This window comes from Ctenopharyngodon idella, chromosome 8 (genome assembly GCF_019924925.1).
Source record: "Ctenopharyngodon idella isolate HZGC_01 chromosome 8, HZGC01, whole genome shotgun sequence".
NCBI lineage: Eukaryota > Metazoa > Chordata > Actinopteri > Cypriniformes > Xenocyprididae > Ctenopharyngodon > Ctenopharyngodon idella.
Window position 1 is genome coordinate 10,612,797 of NC_067227.1, and position 8,671 is coordinate 10,621,467.

Here is an 8,671-nt window from a genome sequence, read left to right on the forward strand (position 1 = left end):
TCTGAGAAACTCCTTTCTGATATTGCTCCACTATTTTTCGCCGCAGCATTGGGGGAATTGGTGATCCTCTGCCCATTCTGCCACAGACACTGCCACTCTGAGAGGCTTATACCCACTCTTATACCCAATCATGTTGCCAATTGACCTAATAAGTTGCAAATTGGTCCTCCAGCTGTTCCTTATATGTACATTTATCTTTTCCGGCCTCTTATTGCTACCTGTCCCAACTTTTTTGGAATGTGTAGCTCTCATGAAATCCAAAATGAGCCAATATTTGGCATGACATTTCAAAATGTCTCACTTTCAACATTTGATATGTTATCTATATTCTATTGTGAATAAAATATAAGTTTATGAGATTTGTAAATTATTGCATTCCTTTTTTATTCACAACTTGTACAGTGTCCCAACTTTTTTGGAATCGGGTTTGTATATAGCACTTTTTACAATGCAGATTGTGTCAAAGCAGCTTTACAGTGATAACTGGAACATAATTTTGGCTGTACAGCAGCTCTAGAAGAAAATGGTGTCATTGTCCATCTTAAGTAAGTTCAGTATTGATTCATTTCGGTTGTAAAAATCATTAGTTATTTTAGTTTATTTATCTATACAGCAGCTCTGGAGAAAACAGTGATGTCATCGTCCAGCTCAGTTCAGTTCACATACAGTGGTGTCAATGCGGCAGATCAGTAATATTGTTGAATATTAAGTGTCCCCGACTAAGTATTCATGCTTAATTTCATGCTTGTGCTACATGCTTGAACACCTTCATCGTGTTTTCCTATCCTTTTTGTTTATTTTGGTCACAATTGAATGTGTTTCATATTATTGTTGTGAGTCATTGCAGATTATTTTTGAGCTGTGCTCAATGTGAATGGAAATGGCTTGAATGGCTGGATCTACAACCACATCCTTACAAATAACAAGACAGATTTAAAGCATTCAATTCTTTTTTAAGTTCTAAATGGATCAACGTACAGTATATCCGGTGAATTCTGCATTAGTGAATATGTGGGAGTGTTTACAGTAAAACCCTTCAAGTTAACATCGTGTTATTGAGCAGCAGACAAAGACATACTGCCAGTAGACCAAAAGAAGAGGTAATCGCATCACATTCAAAAGATCTGGGATCATCCCAGTTTTGTGCATATACGCATCTTTCCTTTTACAGTAATGCTTCTTTTGATGCTGGTTTGGAACGTTCCACCTCCAAAGGAAGTAGATGAGAATGTACACCTCAGCACTATAACATCTGAGATAGCACCACAAAACCACCTCCAGCTGGCCAATACTACTCAACTGCTGTACACAATAAACTGCCACACTGCAGGGCATTCAAACAATGAGGTCGCTGTTCATCTCACATCCAAACCAGATCAGAGCAATTCATAAACAAACCAAGCTTATAAATCCAGTAATCAAGGACAGGCATAAATACTTAGACACATAAAAATCTTGGGATGTTTACAGTGACTAGAACACAGGTAAAGCCTTGCAGCGCTGGTAGATTGACATGGAGTGTTGGTTCCAGTAATTCAACATGTGCTTGTGTTCGACGTAGACTGTGTGCATTGTTCTGATGGAAAGAATACAGTAATGATGTTTGACAAAATATTGTTGAGCTTCCCTGTTTTTTTTGGATTATAGAAGGGGTTTCACATTCTTTTAACACATCATCATCATCATCCCACAAAGTGATTGGCATAAGCTGCGTGCTCATTTCAAAATTATGATTAAAATCAGTCAGAGCTAGAAATGTATCTTGACGTGTCACACATTCAAGTCGGAAACATAACATGGAAGTTTAACAAACAAAACAAAATATTAAATTGTGAACAATGAAGTAACCCTAATAACTCTGAATTCAAGACGATGAAAAATTCATTTCTGCCATATATTTATATCATAACTAAATATGAAGCAAACCATGAAAGCTGAGTGATTAACACCATTCGCCACAGACTTTCTTTTTGCTCACTGATCTCTATATAGATTATACATATATATTATATGATATCTATAATATAGATGAGTGTTTCCACCATGTATCAAATCAACATGCCCCTTCCAATGCCACAGCTCGGTAACTCTGTATCATCTAGAATTCAGAGTTCCCGCTTATAAATACGACTTTGCTTGGTCATTCAAGTACTCAGAGCTCATAATTATGATATTTCCGACTTCACTTGAAGGGCTCAATAGTTATATTCCTACAGTAGTACTGGCATTTTAATATAATACATTTTGGTTGTTTTGGTAAACGTGTGTAGTATTGGGAGTTTTTCATGATGTTATGTACAGTAATTAACTCATTATTAACTACCCATGCACTAACATCAACTCATTCCTTGTTGATGTATTGTTGTGAAATAGCTGTACTTGCCATTTTGGGAATATGCGTATCACAGTAATTATACTCGTTAAGGTGTTTATACGGAATTTCACAGGTCATTTCAATTTTTAAAAAAAAAATTTTTTAATTTACTTTTTTATATATATTTATTGCTGCTGAGCCTTTAAGAGCTCTGAAAAACATGATATTTTTGCTGCAAAAATACTGGACTAACATTATACAGACATAACATTAGGACCATCTTCCTAATATTGTGTTGGTCCCCCTTTTGCTGCCAAAAGAGCCCTGACCCGTCGAGGCATGGACTCCACTAGATCCCTAAAGGTGTGCTGTGGTATCTGACACCAAGATGTTAGCAGCAGATCCTTTAAGTCCTGTAAGTTGTGAGGTGGAGCCTCCATGGATCGGACTTGTTTGTTCAGCACATCCCACAGATGCTCGATTGGATTGAGATCTGGGGAATTTGGAGGCCAAGTCAACACCTCAAACTCGTTGTTGTGCTCCTCAAACCATTTCTGAACCATATTTGCTTTGTGGCAGGAGCATTATCCTGCTGAAAGAGGCCACAGACACCAGGGAATACCGTTTCCATGAAAGGGTGTACATGGTCTGCAACAATGCCTAGGTAGGTGGTATGTGTCAAAGTAACATCCACATGGATGGCAGGACCCAAGGTTTCCCAGCAGAACATTGCCCAAAGCATCACACTGCCTCCGCCGACTTGCCTTCTTCCCATAGTGCATCCTGGTGCCATGTGTTCCCCAGGTAAGCGACGCACACGCACCCGGCCATCCACGTGATGTAAAAGAAAACGTGATTCATCAGACCAGGCCACCTTCTTCCATTGCTCCGTGGTCCAGTTCTGATGCTCACGTGTCCACTGTTGGCTCTTTCGGCGGTGGACAGGGGTCAGCATGGGCACCCTGACTGGTCTGTGTCTATGCAGCTCCATACGCAACAAACTGCGATGCACTGTGTATTCTGACACCTTTCTATCAGAACCAGCATTAACTTCTTGAGCAATCTGAGCTACAGCAGCTCGTCTGTTGGATCGGACCACACGGGCCAGCCTTCGCTCCCCACGTGCATCAATGAGTCTTGGCCGCCCATGACCCTGTCGCCGGTTCACCACTGTTCCTTCCTTGGAGCACTTTTGATAGATACTGACCACTGCAGACCGGGAACACCCCACAAGAGCTGCAGTTTTGGAGATGCTCTGACACAGTCGTCTAGCCATCACAATTTGGTCCTTGTCAAACTCGCTCAAATCCTTACGCTTGCCCATTTTTCCTGCTTCTAACACATCAACTTTGAGGACAAAATGTTCACTTGCTGCCTAATATATCCACCCACTAACAGGTGCCGTGATGAAGAGATGATCAGTGTTATTCACTTCACCTGTCAGTGCTCATAATGTTATGCCTGATTCGTGTATATGGACCTTGGGGACAATAAATTAAATGATTAAAAAAGTGTTTTTAATTTAAGGACACCATCATGTACACACCATCACTGTGGGGAAAAAAAAGTTAAATCAGATTTTATTAAGAAGATTTTTTGATTATTATTTTTGTTGTTTGTTTCATTTGTGAAGTAAACCCTTTAGACACTGCCCTTGATTTCCTGATTTCCTGTTTTCTGTTGTATTTACTCAATATGAAGAAGGGGAAAAGCAATAATTAGAGGCTGAGAATGGCAGACGAGAATGTTGGGAAAGAGACATAAGATACAAGTCCAGACAGATCCATACTGGAGCTCTATGAAGAAACGTCTTGTGTCACAGGTGTTAAGACTGCACCACGGCCTATCATTAACACAATGAGATCTCAGAGCAGAGCAAGTGTTAATTTCTCCACAGCTCAGTCATCTGTCCCTGAGCATGAACACAATGACCTCTGTGAGCACAAGCCTATAGTCAGATGTGTTTATGGAGAGAAACTGACTCTCCACTAAGCCTCCCAAATGGTTATTGACACTCACTCAGACAAGCTTTACAGAACATCCTATAGGAATAAGATTAGGTAGGTAATGCTGGGTATAATATTAAATACCAGAAGTACAACCCAAATTCCGGAAAAGTTGGGACGTTTTTTTACATTTGAATAAAATGAAAACTAAAAGACTTTCAAATCACATGAGCCAATATTGTATCCACAATAGAACATAGATAACATAACAAATGTTTAAACTGAGAAATTTTACAATTTTTTGCACAAAATGAGCTCATTTCAAATTTGATGCCTGTTACAGGTCTCAAAATAGTTTTGAGGATGGCGGCATGCCTACCATGGTGTAGCATCTCCTCTTCTTTTCAAAACAGTTTGAAGACGTCTGGGCATCGAGGTTATGAGTTTCTGGAGTTTTGATGTTGGAATTTGGTCCCATTCTTGCCTGATATAGGTTTCCAGCTGCTGAAGAGTTTGTGGTCGTCTTTTGACGTATTTTTCGTTTAATGATGCGCCAAAAGTTCTCTATAGGTGAAAGATCTTGACTGCAGGCAGGCCAATTCAGCACCCGGACTCTTCTACGACGAAGCCAAGCTGTTGTAATAGCTGCAGTATGTGGTTTTGCATTATCCTGCTGAAATACACAAGGCCTTCCCTGAAATAGACGTCATCTGGAAACCTTTATATACCTTTCAGCATTCATAGTGCCTTCCAAAACATGCAGGCTGCCCATACCGTATGCACTTATGCACCCCCATACCATCAGAGATGCTGGCTTTTGAACTGAACGCTGATAACACGCTGAAAAGACCATGTTCACATATGGCTTCCTTTTTGCATGATAGAGCTTTAGTTGGCATCTGCAGATGGCACGGCGGATTGTGTTCACCAACAGTGGTTTCTGGAAGTATTCCTGGGTCCATTTAGTAATGTCATTGACACAATCATGCCGATGAGTGACGCAGTGTCGTCTGAGGGCCCGAAGACCACAGGCATCCAATAAAGGTCTTCGGCCTTGTCCCTTACGCACAGAGATTTCTCCAGTTTCTCTGAATCTTTTGATGATGTTATGCACTTTAGATGATGAGATTTGCAAAGCCTTTGCAATTTGACATTGAGGAACATTGTTTATAAAGTATTCAACAATCTTTTTATGCACTTTCACAGATTGGAGAGCCTCTGCCCATCTTTACTTCTAAGAGACTCTGCCTCTCCAAGACATCCCTTTTATAGCTAATCATGTTACAGACCTGATATCAATTAACTTAATTAGTTGCTAGATGTTCTCCCAGCTGAATCTTTTCAAAATTTCTTGCTTTTTCAGCCATTTGTTGCCCCCGTGCCAACGTCTTTGTGACCTGTAGCAGGCATCAAATTTGAAATGAGCTCAAATGATCCCATAATTTATTTACCCTCAAGCCATCCTAGGTGTATAATACTTTCTTCTTTCAGCCAAACACAATCTGAGTTATATAAATATAGCTCTTCCCAGCTTTATTATGGTAGTGAATGGTACCCGACATTTTGAAGGCCAAAAAAGCATATCCATCCACATGATTATTCATGTATCCTTATTGTAAAGTGTTACCAAGTAATCCATACACCTCCATGGGGTTAATAAAGGCCTTCTGAAGCAAAGCGACACATTTTTATAAGAAAAAATATCCATATTTAAAACTTTATAAACTATAATCACTGGCCGCCAGCAACGGCTGTACGCAAGACTAGTTCCGGCGGAAGAGTGACCTCTGACCCCACTATCATTCCTAATTTCCTCAAAGGCATCAGACATCGGCGATATCTCTGACTATCGTTGATACACGATACTAGAGCTGCACGATTCTGGATAAAATGAGAATCACGATTTTTTGGTTTCAAATAGAGATCACGATTCTCCCACGATTCTGAATATATAACCAAACAAAATAACATGTAATTTACTAGAGGTTCTGACAAAATATAAATTGCTTACTCTAATTGCTGGAAAATGTTTGAATGAATTATTTAAAAAATGGTTTTGAATGAATTCAATGACTCATTAATAAATACTTGTTTCATTGTTGGATGAATCAGCGTTTTTGCACAAATCTTTTGAATAAACGATTCAATGACAAATACATTTTTTAACAGTCAGTTGTCACCACCTAGTGGAATTAGATGTAATTGATACAACCGTTATTTGACGTGCCAAGTTCGTTTCAAAAGGTAGTTTGCTCTATTTTGATTGCTATCATTGACATTGGTGTTTAAATACTAACTTAAAACTTATATCTCAGTACTTCTGTGATAATGTGAATATTTGTAACAGAAATAAATAATGTGTGATTCAAAACGGCTCTCTCTGGCTCTGGCAGCATGAACACAGATTTGAACGTTCCGGTATGATTTTGTCAAAGGTTTAATAGACGCAGGAGAATCGTTGTCGTTAATAAAGTAGGATCACGTGGGTGCTTGAATTGAGATCGCAATCTTTTAACGATTAATCGTGCAGCTCTACACGATACTATTGTCTTATCGGCACAACCCTACTATGGATACATAGGGGAGAGTGGGGTAAGATGAGCCACTTTTTACTTACGTGGTCCTCAAGATAAAGGAAAATGAGGCAGAAGTACAATGAAAGTATTTGAAGTAATTTCAGGATGTTTCCTATCATTTTAAATTATCATTATTACAAATATTCTTTGTAAAAGTATTTTACAAATATTTCTTTTTTTTTAAAGCTAACTTAAACAATATAAAACCAACCAAATGAAGTTGAAATTTCAGTATGCAGTGTTTGCATTTCTGAAACAATATGTTGAACATCAAAGTTGTAACCTTCCCATAAACAGACTAAACAGAGAGTTTGTTGAGTAAAATTAAATAAAAACTAAATAAGAATGAATAAATGTCACTGAAACTAATAAACATTTTAGTCAAAAAGTTCTTGACATGGTAGGTTTTCTGCAATGTCTACCATGTTATGCCATTAGAGACTACAGGTGGAAAGATATATGATTAAACATCATATGGTTTGTATCAGAGAAGGATTTGGTGTACTTGTACACTATTCCTATCAAATAAACTTGAAAATAACGATTAACTAAACCAGTTGCGTAATATTACACTGAAATGACACCAGTTTATACTTTAGATTTAACTTAAATTCATTGCCTTATGGTGGGCTAAGTTAAAATGCTGGCTCAATTCATCCCACAGCATTTGGCTCACTTTGCCCCATAGCTGCCATTTTAGGAAAAGCTAGCTAGCTTACCAATTCAGAATAATATTTAGCTAAATGACTTGCATGGTTTTATACGTTGCTAAATCACCAATATTCATTGTAAATATTTTTAGACCTGGACAAATTTGCTTTGATGAAACAGCCATTAAAATGTTAAAATTTTACTTTGACAAGCCAAAAACAGTTTTTAAAGTAAATAAGCGACTTCCACTCCTTCCATGTGCTTCTCCTTTTCACAGTCTGGCAGAAATGATGGGTGGTACTAAACTATATGGTCACATGACAATAAAATGGTACGGTTGCCAAGATACAGGGGGTGGGTCAACTTACCCACTGGCTCATCTTACCCCACTCTCCCCTAGTTTATCCACAGAAGGCTTTTCCACACTTAAGGCCCAGATTTGCTGTCTTTATAAAACTGCACAAAGCAAGAACACACAGGTTTCTACAGCTCGCACAGAAACAAAGATATATTTACAGGCTACTATAATGAGCACTTTTGAGGAAGAACTAATCACAGTGTTTGACAGGTTACAGGCATCAAATCTTTGAAAGATTCTCAGAGATTTGGCTTTGTACACACTATACAGAGATAACAATATTAAAAGTGCATCAAAACAATCTAGAAGGTTACATGTAGCTCTAGGTTTAGAACTATGTGATTGATGTAGTATTCTGTACACTCTACAAAGTTAAATGATTGAAAAGGATGGAACTGTATTAGTGTTTAGGTCATTGTGCATTGTGGTCATGGATCATTCACTAAACAAGTGACAAGTGATATGTCCATCATCAGTATTGCATGAATACTCTTTATCAATGATCTGTTTGCAAATAATAAAGTACAAACACTAAATAGAGAACTATTATATCTTCTATTAGTGCTCATATGTTCCTTAGATGAACATTGTTAAAAGTAAAACCTTCTCATATTTCACAATCAAATGTACTTTATTTATTTACTTAGAATTCAAAACCACTGCAGATATACCTATCAGTTTACTCTGTGCCATTATTTTTACCCATGCAGGTAGTTATGTGTACATCATATTGTTATGTTCAGCTCTCTCCTTAAAACATCCTTCCAAATCATAAGACGGCTCAGTTTTTACTGGTCCATAATGAAGTCTCTGAACATTAAAAGTC